The sequence below is a fragment of the Bubalus kerabau genome, chromosome 19 (assembly GCF_029407905.1).
Source record: "Bubalus kerabau isolate K-KA32 ecotype Philippines breed swamp buffalo chromosome 19, PCC_UOA_SB_1v2, whole genome shotgun sequence".
Lineage (NCBI taxonomy): Eukaryota > Metazoa > Chordata > Mammalia > Artiodactyla > Bovidae > Bubalus > Bubalus kerabau.
This window is the reverse complement of record NC_073642.1, coordinates 26,334,126-26,356,271: the sequence shown is the minus strand read 5'-3', so window position 1 is coordinate 26,356,271 and position 22,146 is coordinate 26,334,126. Positions and strand designations below refer to the sequence as shown.

The 22,146-nt window shown below is 44.7% G+C and overlaps 1 pseudogene; it reads right to left on the bottom strand.

The window, feature by feature from the left end:
• Positions 1-2,616: 2,616 nt before the first annotated feature.
• On the bottom strand, positions 2,617-14,070 carry LOC129633898 (S-phase kinase-associated protein 2-like; annotated as a pseudogene).
• Positions 14,071-22,146: the final 8,076 nt, after the last annotated feature.

Sequence of the window (22,146 nt, the reverse complement as noted above, 5' to 3'; positions counted from 1 at the left end):
ACCATCTGACCTGCCTCTTGAGATATCTGTATGCAGGTCAGGAAGCAACAGTTAGAACTGGACATGGAACAACAGACTGGTTCCAAATCAGGAAAGGAATATGTCAAGGCTGTATATTGTCACCTTGTTTATTTAACTTATATGCAGAGTACATCATGAGAAATGCTGGGCTGGATGAAGCACAAGCTGGAATCAAGATTGCCGGGAGAAATACCAATAACCTCAGATATGCAGATAACACCACCCTTATGGCAGAAAGTGAAGAACTAAAGAGCCTCTTGATGAAAGTGAAAGAGGAGAGTGAAAACATTGGCTTAAAACTCAACACTCAAAAACTAAGATCATGGCATCTGGTCCCATCACTTCATGGCAAATAGATGGGGAAACAGTGGAAACAGTGGCTGACTTTATTTTTGAGGGCTCCAAAATCACTGCAGATGGTGACTGCAGCCATGAAATTAAAAGACACTTACTCCTTGGAAGGAAAATTATGATCAACCTAGATAGCATATTCAAAAGCAGAGACATTACTTTGCCAACAAAGGTCTATCTAGTCAAGGCTATGGTTTTTCCAGTAGTCATGTATGGATGTGAGAGTTGGACTATAAAGAAAGCTGAGAGCAGAAGAATTGATGCTTTTGAACTGTGGTGTTGGAGAGGACTCTTGAGAGTTCCTTGGATGACAAGGAGATCCAACGAGCCTATCCTAAAGGAGATCAGTCCGGAGTATCCATTGGAAGTACTGATGTTGAAGCTGAAACTCCAATACTTTGGCCACCTGCTGTGAAGAACTGACTCATTTGAAAAGACCTTGATGCTGGGAAAGATTGAAGGCAGGAGGAGAAGGGAAAGGCAGAGGATGAGATGGTTGGATGGCATCACCAACTCAATGGAGATGAGTTTGAGTAAACTCTGGGAGTTGGTGATGGACAGGGAGGCCTGGTGTGCTGTGGTCCATGGGGTCACGAAGAGTCGGACATGACTGAGTGACTGAACTGAACTGACCTGAACTGTGGATCAGCTGCTGGAGGCACAGAGCAGACCAGTCGATAGGATGTGTGTGTACAGGGAAATTTCTTTATTTTCTTGAAAAAGAAAAAGATGATTTGGCCACAGTGGACCTGTGTTTTTAGGGGCCAACAATCAGCAGGAGCTGAGGGCCATTTTTCTCTTTATTTTTTAAAAAAGTATTTATTTATTTGACTGTGCAGGGTCCTAGATGCAGCTTGCAGGATTTTTTAGTTGTGGCTTTTGAACTCTTAGTTGAGGCATGCAGGATCAAGTTCCCTGACCAAGGATCAAACCTGGGCCTCCTGGAGCAAGGAATCTGAGCCAGTAGACCACCAGAGAATGCCTTCTTTCTCCTTTTTAGAAGGGCAGGTGGCCTCCTGCTCTGAACATCCCACCACTCTAAAATGGTCTTCATTCATTTTAACCATCTTCCTGGTTCAGAAGGCATTCATGTTTGTATCCCAGCCAGGTGCTATGCTAGTCAATAAGATGCAGAGATGAATAACATGGTACATCTTCATGATGTACATCTTCTTGAACACAAATGCCTTTCCTCATTCACTCAACAAACTCCAAGTGTCTATTCTGTGTTGGTCTCTGTGTTGGTGCTAGGAATGAAAAAATGGAATACCTCACTGGTGTTCTTAAGAGTATACAACCTCTAGGGGAGAGAGATGTTGACAGATGATTGACATACAAAATGGTTGCTATGGTAACACAAAAGCCATGGGCATGAATGATTATACCTTCCTGTTCTGACCATACTGGCCGAAAGACTGGTTAACAGTGTTCCCAGGCAGGCCTGGGATTGAGCAACTAAGGGATCAAGTTTTTAGAACTGACCAGAAGTAAGAAGAGATTTTTTTCCTCACAAGGGCTATAAATTCTCCCTCATGGGTCCAGATGGGTATTAATACGGAGGAAGTATTAAGTATTAGTCGCTCAGTCGTGTCTGACTTTTTGTGACCCCATGGACAGTAGCCCTCCAGGCTCCTCTGTCCATGGGATTCTCTAGGCAAAAATACTGGAGTGGGTTGCCATTTCCTCCTCCAGGGGACCTTCCCAACTGTACATAAAGGAGACTTCATTAATGTGCATTAGAGGATACCCCAGGTTAACTGTCATAGAAAACTGTCTCTTGAGCCTTTAAATTCTATACCAATTCTACACCTCTGGTTGGCTGATTGTTTGTTTCTTTATTTAGATTTTAAGGTGAATGACCTGGGGCTATTTGTTTCCATCAACCTGATTGCGAATCTAAAGGTGCAGTTGAAATGTCTATTTTTCTTGCCATCCTCAGAAGAGATTGCTACAGATCTACTCTATGATTCTCATTCTTTTCAGCTTACAATACAAATAGCTTATTATTTTTTGCAACCTATGTCTTATAATAAAGCAGTACTGAAACATTAAATAGAAGAATGTTCAGTTGCCATATAGGCTACGAAAATGATTTGCTGGTGGTGATTTTTAAGCTTGATTCTAAATAGATTATGAAGAATGGCACTTGGAAGACATGGTTCAAATTTTGCTATTTAAGGTATCCTGAAATCATAGGCTCACTCTCCCTAAAATTTCAAAAAGCATAGAGCTTAGGCTCTTAAGGGTATAGCAGTGATAAAAGCTTTCATAGTCATGTCTAAAAAGCAACACTTCATAGTTTTCTGTCTCCAATGGTTCTCTAATATACTTGTAGAAGGAAGGCAACAGAAAACCAAGAATAAAAATAGCTGAGCTCTCCACAACTGGGCTTCCTGCTTACTTTCCCTGTTCAAAGAAAAGAAGAGACACCATCTTGCAATAGAGGCTTCATAGACAACTGGGCTTCTCCAGTGACAGTCGGCATTTGATGCCCCATATCTCTTGGTTCTTCTTGTTGCCAATGGTCGGCCTGGTGATGGTGGTGAAATGGGAGCAATTAATCTGTAGATGAGGGAGGGCTTCCTTTAACAGTTGAAGGGTACCATCTGCCACAATTCCAAAGACTTGTAGTGTTTTTAATGTGGGAATTTCTCCAAGTTCAAGTTAAGTTTCAGGTGTTATGTCATAGCATCGACTGAGTGATAGGTGTTGGAGGTAGTTGAGTAGGTAAAATTCTGGAAAGCAGTCATTTTTCAGCATGACACTATCGCTTAAGTCTAGGTGGACAAGATTGGGACATCTTCCAACTAAGGTAGAGACATCTGATCTCTGCAGATTCTTTCGGTACTCACTGAGATTCAGCTGGGTGATGGTCTCTGATACATGTGCAACAGCTACCTGTACATGCTTTTCAGTGAAATCATAGAGGTTCAGTTCATCCAATCTGGAAGAACTGCTCAGCGAAGTCTTCAGGGCAGATTCAGAGAATCCAGAACACTCAGAAATGTTTAGTTGTAGTAAATGTGTGTTCTGAGCAAGATTATCAACAATGGGATCTGAAAGTCGGAGGCCTTCCAGGCTGAGATTCTGCAACTTGGAGCAGTGAGACAGAAGGCCTTGCAGGGTAGACACATCGATCACAGAGTTCGACAGGTCCAGGTGCTGTAGACAAAAAGGGCTGAGACGTTCAGCTAACGGTTGGTCCATAAATGATCGTGGACAGCGGAAGGCAACCACCCCTCAGGACAAAATACAGTGGAACACAGCTGCAAAAAATTGTCCAGTTATAGAGAATACATACTACTCCAGGGCTTTCAAAAGAAAGGCCTAGAATTCAGTTTGTATTTGGAGCAAAGCATGAATACAGATTGAGACTAAAATGGAAAATTTTAGGGCAAGAATCTGGTGCAGATGAGATGGCATAGGAGTGGAACACTGCAGGGCACATAAGAAAACCCCAGCCCAATATACCTGTAGAAAAACATGATCCAATTTGAAATGGCTCGTCACTGATAACATCTTCTGCTCCTTGGTTTCAATATATATATATATATATATATATATATATATATATATAAACACCCCACAAAGATAGGATCCAAGTAAACAAGTCTACAGATCCAGTCTAGATCGGTGTGTCAATGCCATGGTTGTCTTGTGCACTTAAAGACCTTACTTTCAGTTCTTTTTAATCTCATATTATTAAAGGAGATATCAAGTGTAATTAGCATCCCCTCAAAAGCATGTCGGCTTTCTCATCCTTGAAGAAAGGTTGTTTAATTAGTTTGAGCACACTGAGAATCAAGTTGTAGAAACACAAGCAAGCAAAACCACAAAAAAAGATCTTAACAGTGGAAAACTTCAGTCTGACAACAAACTTATCCTTTGAAATTCATAATTAAGAACTCAAACTTATAGAGATCATGTTTTTTTGTTTTTTCTCTCTCTCTTTTTATTGGAGTATAGTTGCTTTACAATGTTGTGTTAGTTTCTGCTGTGCAGCTAAGTGAATCAGCCATATGTATACATATGTCCCCTCTGTTTTGGATTTCCAAGAGAGAACTGTGACTCAGAATTTTGCTTTAGTTCATGGAGTTAATAAGTCAAGAAATCCTGCAAGGTCTTTCTAGTTCCAAAGTCCAGGAGATCCTCATTGCCCTCAGCAGCCTCCCTCAAGGTCAAAACTTGGAGACCGTCTGTGCAGCAAAGTGAAGCAGCTATATGTATACATACATCCCCTCTATTTTGGATTTCCTTCCCATTCAGGTCACGACAGAGCATGGAGTAGAGTTCCCTGAGCTATACAGTAGGTTCTCATTAGTTATATATATTTTTTACATAGTAGTGTACATGTCAATCCCAAACTCCTAATTCATCCCAGCCCTCTCTTCCCACTTAGTGTCCATATGTTTGTTCTCTACGTCTGAGTCTCTATTTCTGCTTTGCAGGAAAGATCGTCTATACCATTTTTTCCAGATTTCACATTGCTGTTTATTTGCCTTATTTAGTTTTACAAAAGAAATGCATGCTTATGGTAAAATTAAAATCATTTATAAGATTATCAAAACTAAAAAAAAAAAAAAAAGCCCTGGAGACTTTAACCAGACATGTGAGCTGCACACATTGCTTAAATCTGTGGGGCCAGCTCCCCCAAATGTGAACTGGAATAATAATCTCTGTATTGCTACCCTAAAGCGGAGGTTATGAAAAAGAAAAATGGGGCAGTAGCTGAAGATCCATCTGAAAAACTTGTAAGCCCACATTCTAAATATACAGATGTACTTTCATTTCATGGCCAAAGAGAATCACACTTCTCTCTACTCTTAAGCATCGCCAAGGCTTCTCAATGTTTTTATCTTCTTGTTTCGTCAGCAGGAAAATATTTCCTTAAACCTCCCTTTCTATCTGGCAAATTTCTCTGTCCCTTAAACCCACATTCTCAGGCACCAACTCCAGGAAACCTTTCCTGACTGCCTCTTCCATCTCCTTCGCAGCCCAGGCCTCTGTCAAAACTCTTGCTGTATGGCACTGTCTCTGTATTTTCGCACATCACCAGACCCAGAGGTCCTCCGGTGAGGAGCTGTGGTCTAGTGTCTTCTGTACCCCTGGCCAGGAATGGGATGTATGTTGCAATGCTCTGAGGAGGCCTGTTGAACCTAAGAATGTGGCATGAAACTATCGAGTCTGAGTTTCCTGGATGGACTTCCAGACCCAAACCCAAGAAGCAACTCTCCCTCTTAGGAAGAAACAGGCTGTCCTGAGTGAACCAGAGTAAAGAGCAGAGACAGCAACTCCGCTCTGCCCTCCTCTCTCCAGCTGCTTCCACCTCGCTCACCCAGGTAGGTGGGACACCCTCTTTGGGGTGTTCCTAGGGTGCAGGACTTTCATTTTTAAAACTAGGACAACCTACAGAGGTGGGGTGGTGGTGGGAGGGAGGCTCGAGAGGGAGGGGATCTATGTATACATATACCTGATTATCAGGTGGTGCTAGTGGTAAAGAACCTGTCTGCCAAAGCAAGAGATGAAAGAGATGCAATTTCAATTCTTGGGTCAGGAAGATCCCTTGGAGGAGGAAATGGCAACCCACTTCTGTATTTGTGCCTGAAAAATTCCATGGACAGAGAAGCCTGGTGGGCTACAGTCCATGGTGCTGCAAAGAGTTGGACATGACTGAGTGATTGAGCACATACACACACACACACACACACACACACACAACTGATTTACACATTGCTGTATAGCAGAAACCAGCACAATGTTGTAAAGCAATTATCCTCCAATTAAAAAAAAAAAAAACATAAAAAAGAAAACCAGGACAGTCCCAAGTCAACCATCCCCAGATTTCAGTGCCCAAACTTTCAGATTGTTCATTCTAACCCCAAGCATAGAGATGACCCTGCTGTGGGGAAGTGGTACTCTGACATGGAGCTTGTCTGCCATGTCAGCCAGCAAACAGAGAAGCCTCCATCTCACCATTGCCAGGTGGCCGGGACACCAGCAATGGCGCTCCAGCTGTCAGTGTCAGGGAACAGAGAACCCAAGTCCCAGAATCTTCTTAGCCAGACCCTCAGATGTCTGCTGTGTGGAGAGAAGGTCTTTGGGGAACACTCAGCAGCTTTCCTGGCTTCTGCCTGCTAGATGCCACTATCATCTGTTTCTCCAGGCGTCTCCATTTCCAAGTGTCTCCTGGTGGGTGCCCGTGTTCCCAGTCACTCAGTCATGTCTTACTCTCTGCAACCCCCTGGACTGTAGCCCGCCAGGCTCCTCTGTCCATGGGATTTCCAGGCAAGAATACTGGAGTGCATTGCCATTTCCTCCTCCAGGGGATCTTCCTGACCCATGGTTTCAACCCAAATCTCCTGCATTGGCAGATGGATTTTTTACCACTGTGACACCTGGGAAGCCCCAGGGAGGAGCAAAAACACCCCTGGTTGAGAATCACTGTCTTAGATGAATTGTGGCCACCTTCCACTTTTCAAACCCTTTGCAAATTCTGGGTGTATCACTTGCCACCTCTTAAGAGTGGGGTGGGGCATGGTCAGCCACTTGGAAAACATCCACCATAAAAGTTCATGACTGGGGCTTTCTGGCTTCTGTGCTGCCCTGAGATAACTAAGGGCTGGTGTGGTGGGCGCTGTAGCAGCAGTTTACTTGCTGATAAGACAGAGCCACGTAGATCTGCTTCTTTGATACTTGCTATTCTGAGTGGGGCTTGCTTCAGCCAAGGCTTTATTTACATCTGAAGGTCTCTGATGAGGGTTTTCTAGAGAGCAGATGGGGCTCTTCTGCAGGGAGTGAGCATCTCAGAATAAGGGTGGAGACGACGTTGGCAGAATGAAGCAGCTGGCTGGCTGACAGTTGTTCCACCGTGGGGCTAATTACAGCGGCATCTTCCTCCTTGTGGATCAGGAGGGAAAACACTTTGATCACTTACAGCTTCTGTCTTGGTTATTCTGTGGCACCTGCTTCAGACCCTATTGGTTGGTAGGCACCTGATGTCAGTTCTTGAAACAAGACAGTGCAGAGCAGAGGATGAAAGACATAAGCTGGGGGAACAAGACCCCACCATTGTGGCTTCCTAGCCCTTGTCAAAATCTGCATAAAAGTCAGCAAGACATACTAGAACATAAAGGACCAGACAAACAGACTGTTTGGAAGACAAGAGATGCAGTGGAAGCAGAGGTGGCTGTCAGCACCCCAACTGTGTCTCTTTTGTTCAGGACATTATGGTCCACCATGGCTGATATATGCCAGTCTCTGCATCTCTCTGCCTGAGGGCTTTGGAGGTGGCAGAGCCTGCGGCAAGGAGGAAGTACTGGAAAATTAGTCCTCTGCCTCCAGGAACATGTAATGAATGGTCGAAGGCAGTTGGGGTAGCAATACCCCAGCTCCCTTGCCCCTTCTGCTTATACTCTTGACACAAGTATTCTACATCAGTTCTGTGTTTCTGGGTTAGGATTATGCTCCAACTATCTCCTTATCTCAGTAGAGTTTTTTTTGCTTTCTAACACACTGCATATTGGCTACTTTTTCTCTCCCATCTCACGTCCTCCCTCATATGAATGCATATTGGAATCACCTCCTAAGTAAATCATCTATTCTCAAATCCTCAATGTATCAATAAAGTTTATCTTTGAGGAAACCCAAACCATTGAATGCAGGTCAGGAAGCAACAGTTAGAACTGGACATGGAACAACAGACTGGTTCCAAATAGGAAAAGGAGTACGTCAAGGCTGTATATTGTCACCCTGCTTATTTAACTTATATGCAGAGTACATCATGAGAAACGCTGGATTGGAAGAAGCACCAGCTGGAATCAAGATTGCTGGGAGAAATATCAATAACCTCAGGTATGCAGATGACACCACCCGTATGGCAGAAAGTGAAGAATTAAAGAGCCTCTTGATGAAAGTAAAAGAGGAAAGTGAAAAAGTTGGCTTAAAACTCAACATTCAGAAAATGAAGATCATAGCACCTGGTCCCAGCACTTCATGGCAAATAGATGGGGAAACAGTGGCTGACTTTATTTTTTGGGGTTCCAAAATCACTGAAGATGGTGATTGCAGCCATGAAATTAAAAGACGCTTACTCCTTGGAAGGAAAGTTATGACCAACCTAGATAGCATATTAAAAAGCAGAGACATTACTTTGTCAACAAAGGTCAAGGCTATGGTTTTTCCAGTAGTCATGTATGGATGTGAGAGTTGGACTATAAAGACAGCTGAGTGCAGAAGAATTGGTGCTTTTGAACTGTGGTGTTGGAGAAGACTCTTGAGAGTCCCCGGGACTGCAAGGAGATCCAACCAGTCCATCCTAAAGGAAATCAGTCCTGGGTGTTCATTGGAAGGACTGATGATGAAGCTGAAACTCCAATACTTTGGCCACCTGATGCGAAGAGCTGACTCATTTGAAAAGACCCTGATGCTAGGAAAGATTGAAGGCAGGAGAAGGGGACAACAGAGGATGAGATGGTTAGATGGCATCACCAACTCAACGGACATGAGTTTGGGTAAACTCCAGGAGTTGGTGATGGACAGGGAGGCCTGGCGTGCTGCAGTTCATAGGGTTGCAAAGAGTTGGACATGACTGAGTGACTGAACTGAACTGAACTGAACTGAAACCACTGACTGAATACTAACACATGAGGACGTAGTATTTACCTGCTCTAAGGCTGTGTCTGTATGTTGACAGAAGGGTGCACACAGATATGCAATGTCAAATGCATCATTGGCACATGGCACATGTTGAACTTCCAAATTTAGAGGAGGGGTCTCTTGGTGGCCCCATGCAAAATTTAATTTCCTCACATTTCTTTTTGAGACTTGTTGGCTTGATTTCTCACTTATGGTCCAGTCACTAAGTCAGGTTTGACTCTTTGAGACCCCATGTACTGCAGCACACCAGGCTTTCCTGTCCTCCACTACCTCCCTGAGTTTGCCCAAACTCATGTCCATTGAGTCGGTGATGCCATCCAACAATTTCATCCTCTGTCACCCCCTTCACCTGTGTTCAATCTTTCCCATCATCAGGGTCTTTTCCAGTGGGTCAGTTCTTCCCATCAGGTGGCCAAAGTATTGGAGCTTCAGCATCAGTCTTTCCAATTAATGTTTAGGGTTGATTTCCTTTAGGATTGACTGGTTTGATCTCCTTGTGTCCAAGGGTCTCTTAAAAATTTTCTCTAGCACCACAACTCAAAAGCATCAATTCTGTGGCACTCAGCCTTCTTTTTGGTCCAACTCTCACATCCGTACACGACTACTGGGAAAACCATAGCTTTGACTATACAGACCTTTGTCAGCAAAGTGATGTCTCTGGTTTTTACTATGCTGTCTGCTGCTGCTGCTGCTAAGTCGCTTCAGTCGTGTCCGACTCTGTGTGACCCCATAGACGGCAGCCCACCAGGCTCCCCCATCCCTGGGATTCTCCAAGCAAGAACACTGGAGTGGGTTGCCATTTCCTTCTCCAACGCATGAAAGTGAAAAGTGAAAGTGAAGTTGTGTCTGACTCTTAGCGACCCCATGGATTGCAGCCCACCAGGCTCCTCCATCCATGGTATGTTCCAGGCAAGAGCACTGGAGTGGGGTGCCATTGCCTTCTCCAGCTACGCTGTCTAGGTTTATCATAACGTTCTTTCCAAGGAGTGAACATCTTTTAATTTTGTGGCATCAGTCACCATCTGCATCATCTCTAGATGGCAAAGACTTTGTGTAGACTTGTGCGTTCTCATTTGCATTGGTTTATGTGTCAACGCATTTTAAATGCTCTCATTTCAGTGTATGCATTGGTATACAGTTCTTGCTGATGTCGTGGAACTGATTGAAGTCCCTGTTTGGGGGTGATACCCTACAGTGATGTTGCCTCTGAGTTAAATCTTTATCTTGAGCCTTTTTTTTTTTTTCTTAGAGAATTGCTTATATTTAACATCAAAAATTATGTCTCTGAGATTTGAAGTAAAATTTTGGGTGATATTTATTAATTCTATTGCCTTTATTAGCTAAAAAAAAAATCCAACTCTTTGCAATACACAGGGGTTAAAAATATTTAATGATCTCCTGAGTAACTTTGTGGCAACACTAAGAAAAACTCAGCAGAACACCATTCCTCCATGTACCTGCCTGGCTTTAGCTGTCTCACACCTGACGGCCATGCCTGGAGTTCTTATAACAACCATAATGTTTGCTAATTAGTTTACAATTTAAGAAATGCACACTTGTCATAGATGTAGCCTGGATCTTAGCCAAGAAGGCTGAGATGTAGAGAAATTAGTTCAGGCCTCTAATTCCATATCCATGGGAATTCCAATGCCCCTCTCTAGATTTCTGAGAACTCCCAGGGGCATAAATTCTCAGTCATGTCCTTCTCTAGTTTTCTGCTTTTGCTCAACTTCTGTTCTCATGGGTTTCTTCCTCCCATGGCTGGTCGCTTCCCTGCGTTGTGCACTCAAGTAGGAAATTCATCTCCTTTTCCTGATTTCCTGCAAAAACACACAAAGCATTTAAGTATGTGTTGGACTTAGATGTTCCAGAATTAGGAGTAGGTTATAGCAAAGCAAACAAATACTATAAAGATGAAGATGAGACCTACCTGCTCTTTTGGGAACTCTGCACTGGAAGCTTTCACTTGCTTCTTTTCTTCTGCAATCCTGGTTTCTTGTAACCTGCCACCACACCTGTACCTCTCCCAGCTTCTTTCTCTGTCCTCCACTCATTTGCCTTTCACTCTTAAGACAGGCAACATCATCAGTCCCCCTCTGCCATGCCCTTCCCTGCAGGAGGATGACATACCCTACCCTGTTGAACCGAGGAGTGGCTGTGTCACAAGCTTTGTCCAAAGACATGTGACTGCAGGTGATGCAGGTTACATCATGCAAAAGATTTCCAAGTCAGAGCATGGTTCATCACCTCCTTTTCCTCACCGTGATGGCATTCCAGAAAGCAACTGATCTGGAAGCCTGGGCCCAGGGGCCAGACAAGGGAGATTGGATGGGGCCAAGCGTACTTACTAAGTCAAGGAAAAGAGCTGTTTTCTCTGGATTCGTCTTACATGATCAGGCCATCTATGACTAAGCATAATTTTTTTCTTTCCTTTCTAATTCCTTTATCTTCTTATTGAGAATCTCCTGTGAAGTGTTGAGTCAACTGAAGGTAGCAAGAAACTCTGATGCTATCAATATCAGGGGAGAGCTCTGTAATTGTAATGACTGCGACAGACTTTTCATAGATAACTTTGATCAGATTAAGGAAGTCTTCTTTCATTCCTATCTTTATAAAGGTTTTTAACATAAACAGATATTGCATTTCATCAAATACTTTTCCTGCACATACTTGAAATGATCATATGACCTCTCTCCTATAACTTCATTTTTTCTTTGAGACTTTTAATATTTTCCACAGGTTCAGAATTAAATCACTGGTTTTGCAACTGTATTCTGAATTAAAAATTTACATTCTCTTTTTTGAAAAATAATAATAATGACAATTGATTTTTGAGTGTTAAAGCAACCATGCATTACTAAAGTTAAAAAAATTCTTATCATGTGTCACTGGATTTGAACTACTTTATTTTATTTAGGAATTTTACATCTACATTCATAAAGAGTCTGGCTTATATTTGATTTTTCTTGTAACGTTGTTCTCTGATTTCTATCACAGGTTTACTGGCCTCGTAAACTGAGATGGAATTCTTTGGAACTGGGTTTGGAATTTTCTTTATGTAGGTCTTCCATTTCTTTTGGTTCAATTTGGGTGAATTTTGTTCTTCTAAGAATTTTTCTTTTCTTAATTTTTAAATTATTACCAGCACTGGTTCAATCCCTGATTGGGGAGTTAAGATAAAAAAAAAATTTGTGGACACATATACAGAAAGATGGGTTTCCTTGGTGGCTCAGACAGTTAAGAATCTGCCTGCAATGAAGGAGACCCAGGGTACTTCAGTATTCTTGCCTGGAGAATCCCATGGACAGAGGAGCCTGGCAGGCTACAGTTCATGGGGTCGCAGAGTTGGACATGACTGAGTGACTAACATTTTCACTTTCGTACAGAAAGACGGGGTTTCCCAGGTGGCACTAGTGGTACAGAACCCACTTGCCAAAGCAGGAGCCATAAAAGGTGCAGGTTCAGTCCCTGCATCAGGAAGATCCCCTGAAGAAGGAAATGACATTCTGGAGTGGATAGACAAAATCCCATGGACAGAGGAGCCTGGCAGGCTATACAATCCATGGGATCACAAAGAGTTGGACACAACTGAAGCAACTTAACATGCATGCATGCATATATAGAAAGATAGCAATTTCATTAGAGCTTGCAAAGAACCACTATTTTGCTTTGTTGATTCTATTACAGATTTTGGCATCTATTTCATTAATTCCTATTATTAGCTATTTCCTCCTGTTCATATTCACTAGCATCACCACATCCCTGCGCTAAATTCATTCCATCGTATGCTGATACAAGTCAAATATTTCTTTGAGTGTTTGGAAAACAAAACAAAAAAAGCAATGACACCCCTCCATCCCTCACTCTCTCTCTCTCTCACACACACATTTTGTTGATGTGTTGGCAGATTCAGGAGGTTTATGAACCATAGTCCTTACACTGGTAAAATGTGAGCTTTAAGATACATTTTTGTTTTTCCCAAAGAGATAAGTTACAGTGCTGAGTCAGCCACACTCACTCATATTGTTTTCCATTGACACCAAAAGCTCAGACTCCTGCTCCAACTCGCCCACCCCTGGGAGCCAGCCTGTGGTCTTGGAACCAGATTGCTCTCATTCCATATGGAAACCAAAGGCTCAACCTTGGCAGATGAGCCTGCTATGTCAAACACTCAGGCTGGACACCTCAGATATTGCCAGGTATTGAGCATTTTGCCCCAAATGCTGCCAGCAAAATGTTCCTGGAAAAGGAACATTTTTCAAGGTCAGTCTGTGTCTTTAAGGGCTCGAGGTTCAGATTTCAGCCACAAGGCTCCCTTGACCAAACTTGAAAGTTTGCTTTTTGCTCTGCATTAGAACAAATATTCACTTTGCTATAAAACATCAATTCTCTTTTGGGTCTAAGAGATTTCCATTTCCCTCTGCTCACCTATCTCTGTGATGTTAAGAGCATCTGTGGCCGGAAGAGAGGTCTTCTGCCGGGTCTGGAAGCTTGGCCCAAGGAGCTGGTGTTCTTGTGCAGTGAGGTCATCTTCCAGAAGTACCAGACTGATGTGTTTTTCATCTCTCTCACCCAGACACCACGTGTACTGGCAGCCATTCCTCCATCAAAGCATACAGGAGAGGGGAGGGCAAGTGCCTCCTGTAGAAATACAGAATAAGTGGTGTCTCCATCAAAGGAAGAGGAAAGGAGAAGTCGCCCCTTCTGGCCACAAAGAACTGTGGGAGGAAGGAGAGGGTCGGAAGCAGGAAGTCAGTAGAGAAAGAGGTGTGTTCTAACTTTCCCAGTTGAAGTGGGAACCCTCCTAGCTAAGACTCCAGAGGCTTCCTCAGCTGCTGGGTAGGGGGCAGGAACACTGTCCATTGTTTCCTGGTGCCCCTAAAAGATCAGAGATGGATGGAGTTGGCTGGGAGGTTTACCTGGGGAGAAAGATATTGATGCGTTGTGGTGAGGGAGTGCTAGAGCTGCGGGCTGGAGGGCAGGCCATCCTGACCAAGAGCTGGCTAGGTACGACTTCCTGCTGTTCCAGGGGTTAGGACTCATGCTCCCAATGCAGGGGGCCTAGGGTTTAATCCCTGGTCAGGAACCAGATCCCACGTGCTGCAATTAGGATCTGGCACAGCCAAATAAATAAAGCACTCGCCAGACATCACAGCTAGACCTCCTGGACATGCAATCCTGGAGAAGGTTGAGCTGGAATCAAGGCAGCAGGACTACTGAGCCCAGACAGAACCCAAGAGGATACAAATCAGCCTCAGGTGCCATCTGGGCTCCTGGCAATCAGGTGGACAGGGGCATCCTCATAGAGATCAGTAGAGCTGGAATGGACCGTGGCAGCATCACGGTCACACAAACGAGCTCTCTCATATAGCTAGATGCCATCCTGGAGATAAGCAAGGTGAAGGAAGTGAAAGTCGCTCAGTTGTGTCCAACTCCGTGATCCCATGGACTGTAGCCTGCCAAGCTCTTCTGTCCATGGGATTTTCCAGGTAAGAATACTGGAGTGGGTTGCCATTTCCTTCTCCAGGGGATCTTCCTGACCCAGGGATTGAGCCAGGGTCTCTTACAATGGAGGCAGATTCTTTACCTTCAGAGCCACCAGGGAAGCCAAGCAAGGTGAAGAGGGATTAAAAAGAATTTAAAAATACAAAACATTTATGGGACTTTCCTGGCAGTCCAGTGGTTAAGACTCTGCACTGCCACTGCAGGGGAAATGGGTTTGATCCCTTCTCCGGGAACAAAGATCCTGCTTGCCAAACAGCGCAGCCAAAAACTAGGGGAAAAATACAAAGCATTTATCCAAAAGAGACTGAATTCTCTAAAGCGACTGTTATACATTATTAGATCAGATTGAATTTCCTTACATCAATTGTGGAAAATAAATATGTTTTCTTTGCATTTCTGAGTGTGACTGCTAAATTTGCAACCCTGATACAAGCTGATGCACAAAGATGACACTTTCAGCTGCAGGAAGGCACGACACAGAGCGAGGATGGTCTGAGCTGAGTTGTTCGTGTCTCCTTCTGCTTGGGAATTGAGAGGGACGAGAATAGGGGCACGAGACTATATCTGTGGGGAGCTGTTTCTCTTCGGTGGGAAAAATAATTGGCCTGGAGGTAGCTTTCATCTAGTTCTGCCCCAAGCTGATTTGTTATGATGACAGGCAGAAGGCATCTCTTCAACAACACCCCAGTTCCTTTCTTGGGACCTGCCCCCCTCCACAGGGTTTGGGATCCAGAAGGAGGTGGTCCAAGTTCCAGCTCTGATTCTGACTGGGTGCACAAGTCCACAGACTTCCCTGAGCTCCTCTCTAATAAATTACAATTGAGACATGCATACCCCTGATCCTCTGGCTGCAGGAAGAGCAGGGGTGAGGGGGACAGAAAAAGTACTTTTTATAAACTGAGAAGCCCCAGTCCGGTGCCCATTCCAACCTCCCAGATGCCTGCCTGCTCCTGCAGTTTCTTCTCTGCATCCTGCAGGTCCTGCAGGTGGAATTTTCCTCCAGGCACTGTTCTGGCTTTAGGCTGAGCAGAGGTTTGTTCATTTGTATCAAGGCCTATACTAGGTCCTGGAGCTCTTGAGGCCAATTAGATACAATGTCTCAGGACTTCCCTGGCTGTCCAGCGGTTAAGACTCTGAGCTTCCACTGCAGGGGGCATGAGTTTGATCCCTGGTTGGGGAACTAAGATCCCACATGATGTGGGGCACAGACAAAACAAAAGAAAACAAAAAACAGTAGATGCAACGTCTCCCCTCCAGGAACTTCCCAGAGACTCTCAGGCATGGTTCTGCCTTCTCCTGCCAGGCTGTTTTCCCTTAGTTTATTTATTTATTTAAGGCTGTGATGGGTCTTTGTTGCTGCACTTGGGCTTTCTCTGGTTGCAGTGAGTGAGAGCTGCTCTTTATTGTGGTGGCTTCTCTTGTTGCAGAGCACGCAGGCTTCAGTACTTGTGGCACGTAGGCTCCATAGTTGTGATATGAGGGCTTAGCTGCTCCACGGGATCTTCCTGACCCAGGGATAGAACCCATGTCCCCTACATTGGCAGGTGTATTCTTTACCTCTGACCCACCAGGGAAGGAGATGGAGTGTATGCTGATTTCCAAGAGTGACCTGCTTCCTCAGTTGGGTAACTTTTGTACCCAGTGTGACCTTCATCAGTGAACATGGTGGCCCTGGTTGGTACAGAGACCAGCCGATGGTGAAAGGACACCTAGATATGGTCTGGTCCACTCACTCCTATCTTGGAGAAGGGAGCACTGAGTCCCAGAGAGGGACAAGGGGGTGATTGCATTCATGCACTGTCTCTTCAGCAGAGCACACCACCCCTCCCAGAAGGAGAGCCCTCCCTCCCACCAGCCTGGCCCATCTACCTCAGGGCGAGAAGCCAGCTGGAAGGAGATCCCCTCCCAGGACTCCAGGCCTGAATTGAATCATGGCTGTTGACAAGATGCAGGCTGGCATAGAGGATTTGGGGGAGTGGAATCTTTGAAGATGGTTATTTTCCTCCCTATGTGTACATGGTATTAGACACGTCTCATGTGCCCATGGGAGCGCATTGACTTGTCCTACAAAACTTTTGATCACCTACTGTTTGCCTGGGACTCCAAAGTGAATAAGGCAGGGTCTTTGCCACCCGGGAGGTCCCCGGGCAGTGGAGGAGGCAGACACATGTAGAGACAAGAATGGCACGGACTTGCAAGGAGACGTAGGGAGCATCATGGAGGTGATGAGCCTTTAGCTGACCCATCTCGGGCACCAGAGGGAATTGATTCACTCATGAATCAATCTTGTTTTATTTGTTTGTTTCTGCAGTGCTTCCTGGAACCAAGTCTCTTACAGCCTTGAGGCTTCTCCTCTTGGTTTCCAAGGCCAGGGCCACTGACCCCAGGGCTCTCCAATGGGTCACCAGGTTGCTGCTGATGGCTGGCCTGACCAGATGTAGGTGGGCTTAGGGGACCTCATGTTTCCTACAGGGGCTTATCCTTCCAGAACCAACCATAGGTGATAGGGAAATTTTCTAAGAACCACAGTTCCCCATCTCTAATGGCTTCTTCGCTTGAAGGCAACGGGCTTGTCCCCTGGAGAGTGGTGGCGAGAACTAACAAAGATGTCTACTGACCACTGGTGGGGAATGTATAGAAAGGAATGAGCCCTCCCACCCAAACCCTTCATTTCCATAGGATATAACAGGTAATTACCTTAATAGGACAACAATCAGCCTTTTGAGGTAGTTCACCAGAAACAATGAATGTGTCTTCTGGGCAGAGAAGCATGGATTTTCCCATCTGCTCTTCTTCCCTTCTCTGTGCCTCTCCCTTCTCCTCCCCTCCCCTCTCCTCCCATCCACTTCCCCATCTCTTCCTCTCTTCTTTTCCCCCCTTCCTCCCTCTTTCTCTCCTTTCTTCTCTAAGCCTCGGAGGAAAGCATACTTGCATCTCAGAATCAAGGTCACTAGAGTGGTGGTCTAATTGGGCCCTGGGAGATTGGTCAAAGGGTGCTTTGTGTTTCAGGTAGATCCTCACGAATGGAATTCTTTATTAGCCTTCCAATTTCCTTCATTAATATGCATTTCCGTTCCCTTTCTGCACACCTGCTCCTGACTCCCAGGCTGCCAAGCCCTGCATTTGTCTCTGGAATTTAATGCCAACAGGGATGTACAGTGAGGATCTCTGAGGGTGTGGAAAGCCAGGCAAGCACGTCATTAGTCAGAGGAAATGGTCAGCCTGGAAAAGCTCGTTCTCAGTCCTCAGAGTGGCGTCTGCTGAATGGCCTCTCAGAGGGTAAGAGTGCTCTCCCCCAGGTCAGGCTCTGACTAAGCTCAGAGTTGGAAGCTACGGTTTATTTACTTTTTAAATTTATGCTTGGCTGTGCTGGGTTTTCGTTGCTGCACAGGCTTTCTCTAGTTGTGGCGAGCAGGGGCTACTCTCTGGCTGTGATGCGCAGGCTTCTCATTGCGGCGGCTTCTCTTGTTGTGGAGCACAGGCTCTAGGACATGAAGACTTCAGTAGTTGTGGCTCCTGGGCTCTAGAGCACAGGCTCAGTAGTTGTGGCACACAGGCTTAGTTGCCCTGCAGCATGTGGGATTGAGCAGGATCAGGGATGAAACCTGAGTCTCCTGAGTTGACAGGTGGATTCTTTACTACTGAGCCACCAAGGAAGCTCCGAAGCTACTGTTTATTATCCACCAACTCTGCACCAAATTCTTGCTTCTTGCCTCACCGGAACCGCCTCCTCTACTCCCACCCCACAACAGGTGGAAGGAAGCAAGCATCCCGGTCCCCACTGACAGATGCAAAGGATAAGGCTGAATGAGGTCAAAGAACATGCCAAGGTCACTCGGCCAGTAAATGGCAGAGCACAGACCTGACTGTGGATCCAGATGATGCCTTGACTGTTCCAGGTGCAGGTGAGGAATAAGGCCAGAGACAGCATACACCCTGCCCCACCCACCCCACCCCTGGGTGCCTGAAGCAAGACAGAGTAAGACAGTCATGGCTCTATAACTTCTTCTCCCAAGGGCTCAAGAGAGAGCAGGGTACGGCCTGCTCCCAGCACCCAAAGTGGGGGCCCCTGGGAAGAATTGAATCTGTGGCAAGGAATATCAATGGAACTGATGACTCTGCCCCCAGGCTGGACAGTTGTTTAGGGACAGACTTGTCCTTCTTGGGGACACTAGCCACTCTGGGTGCTCTGGACTGAACTGTGTTTCCTCAAGAGATGCTGAAGTACTCACTGTTTACAGCGGCCAGGACACGGAAGCAACCTAGATGTCCATCAGCAGACGAATGGATAAGAAAGCTGTGGTATATATACACAATGGAATATTACTCAGCCATTAAAAAGAATGCATTTGAATCAGTTCTAATGAGGTGGATGAAACTGGAGCCTATTGACAGAGTTAAGTAAGTCAGAAAGAAAAACACCAATACAGTATATTAACACATATATATGGAATTTAGAAAGATGGTGTAATGATGACCCTATATGCAAGACAGCAAAAGAGACACAGATGTAAAGAACATACTTCTGGACTCTGTGGGAGGTGAGGGTGGAATGATTTGAAATAATAGCATTGAAACATGTATATTATCATATGTGAAACAGATCGCCAGTCCAGGTTCAATGCATGAGACAGGGTGCTCAGGGCTATCAGCACTGGGATGATCCTGAGGGATGGGATGGGGAGGGAGGTGGGAGGGGGTTCAGGATGGGGAACACATGTACACATGTACACCCATGGCTGATTCATGTCAGTGTATGGAAAAAACTGCTACAATATTGTAAAGTAATTAATCTCCAATTAAAATAAATATTCTAAAAACAAACAAACAAACAAAAGAGATGCTAAAGTTCTAACCCCAGGACCGGTAATGTGACTTTATTTGGAAATGAGGTCTTTGCAGACCTTCCAGTAAAGATGAGGTTGTCAGGGTGGACCCTGATCCAGTATGGCTGTATTTGTAAGAAAAGAAGAAATTTGGACACAGAGACCAACTCTTACAACAAGGTGTATACTGTGTGAACTTGAGAGCAGAGATGGGGTGATGCTTGTATAAGCCAAGGAGCCCCAAAGATTGTCAACAAACCAGAAGAAGCTGGAAGAGAGGTGTGGGACAGATTCTCCATCACAGCCCTCAAAAGAAACCCATCCTGGACTTCCCTGGTGGGACAGTGGTTGAGAGTCTGACTGCCAATGCAGGGAACAGGGGTTCGATCCCTGGTCGAAGAAGATTCCACATGCCTCGGGGCAACTAAGCACGTGTGCCACAACCACTGAAGCCCATGCACCCAAGAGCCGGTGTTCTGCAACAAGTGAGGCTACCACAGTGAGAAGCCCACGCACTGCAGCTAAAGAGTAGCTCCCACTCAACGAAACTAGAGAAAAGCCTGTGCAGCAATGAAGACCCAGCATAGTAAAAGTAAAATAAATTTTTAGAAAAGGAATCAATTCTGACAAGACCTTGATTTGGGGTTTTTAGCTTCCAGAACTATGACAACACAGTACATCTCTGTTGTTTAAGCCACTCAGTCTGTGGTGCTTTGTTCTGACAGCCCTAAGACACGGATACACCAGAGCTCCTGGGGTGTGCATCCTGCTTTCAGGCCTGGGCTGAGAAACTCCAGGGAGCCCTGGTGTCACTGCCTGACTCAAAGGGACCCGGCATTGCTGTCTGGTGCCAAGAGAGGCTAACGAGTGCATGGCCTCATACACGACTGGCCCCCTGCTGTGCTAAGTAAGGCTGGCAGCTCATCTTCCAAGGAATGGGATCCTTGGAAGACCCAGGTGGAAATCCAGTTGCACTCTCAAGGCGGCTGCCAGGGAGGATGGTGTTTGTGTCCTGCGATGTTCCAGGGACAATTAGCATCAGAAGATTAAATTCATAATGGCCCATTCATTTTCTCTACTCGTCATTGGTGTCTGGCAGAGAATTGGAATTCTTAATCCCCCATGCTCTAAGTGAATGCATATTGAACTGTTTTGACAGCTTGGAAATTTCATTGCAGATTCTTGATGACTTCCCACGTCAAGATCAATTTGCAGCCTTGTTTTTTTTCAGCTGATTAGGTCCCGTCCAATTTTCTTGAGCAAGGGTTGCAGAGTACTGGGCTTCTTCAAGCTCTATCCAAAGAGGTGTGGTGTGGGGATGGTTCTGGGGAGGCTGGGTTTTAGCTCTAATATCCAGAACCACTGAACCCACCAAGACTCCTTTTATGTTTGCTCAAGGAGCACACAGTGAACTCTATTATACTAAAAAAAAAAAAAGTGACACAAGGCAGGTTTGGTCGAGAGATTCTGAGAGAAGTCAGTGAGAATGTACACAGAGCTTCTAGCTTGTGCTACCCAGTGGCTAGGGGATGGAGAATAAAGAATGAGAGGGTGGATGTGACTTCTGTGCACACACCAGCAGAACCATTTAACTGTCTATAGGACCTTTGGCCAGTTACTCACAGTTTCCCAAGTTTCCTCATCACTAACATGAGAATCCTAGTCACAGAAACTTTATAGGGTTGTTTTGAAGATTAAATGAAATATTACATGTGAAATGTTACATATTACATGTCCAAAGAATGCTAATTTTACAGCCAAATTCCTCAGGAAAAAGACAGTTTCTCTTCCTTCATCTGCCTCTTTCTCCATCTCCTTCTTCCCTGTTCTTTGTCCTCAGGCAGAGAGAGTCTGCAGCACTATCCAGGAGAAAGACAGGGAGAGACACACGCATCATTTTGTTTTCTGGTAGCTATGTTTAAAAAGCACAAAAACAAATATCATATATTAATGCATTTATGTGGGGTCTAGGAAAATGGTACAGGTAAACCTACCTGCAGTGCAGAAATAGAGACGCAGATGTAGAGAATGGGCATGTGGACACAGGAAGGTAGTGGAGGGTGGGATGGACTGGGAGATAAGGACTGACATATACACACTACCACGTGTAAAATAGATGGCTAGTGGGAAGCTGCTGCGTAGCTCAGGGAGCTCAGCTTGGTACTCTGTGATGACCTAGATGGGTGGGATGGGGGTGGGAGGGAGGTTTAAGAGGGAGTGGATACATGTATTCATATGGCTGGTTCACTACATCAGCACAACATTGTAAAGCAACTATACTTTTTTTTTTTTAAAAGAAATGATGTGGTGACTATAGTTAATGATACTGTATTGCATATTTGAAAGTTGTTTCAGAGACTAGATGTCAACAATTCTTATCACAAGAAAAAAAATTATGACTATGTATGGCAATGGATGCTAACTTGACTTACCTTGGTGATCATTTTGTATTACTTGGAAATAATGAATCATCAAGTAATATACCTAAAATGAACATAATGCCATGTGTCAATTATGCCTTAATTAGAAAAAAGAATTTGGAAAAATATGGTATAAATAGGTCAAATTAATTTTAATAACATATTTTCTATAAAGCAATATAGTGTAGATCATGTAACCAATGTAAACATTTTAAAATTATTTATTTATTTGTGACTATGCTGAGTCTTCATTCCTTGTTTTAAATGTTTATTTTTATTTATTTGGTTGCAACACACTACTAGTTGCAGCATGTAGGATCTAGTTCCCTGACTAGGGATCGAACCTGGGTGCCCTGCATTGATAGCGA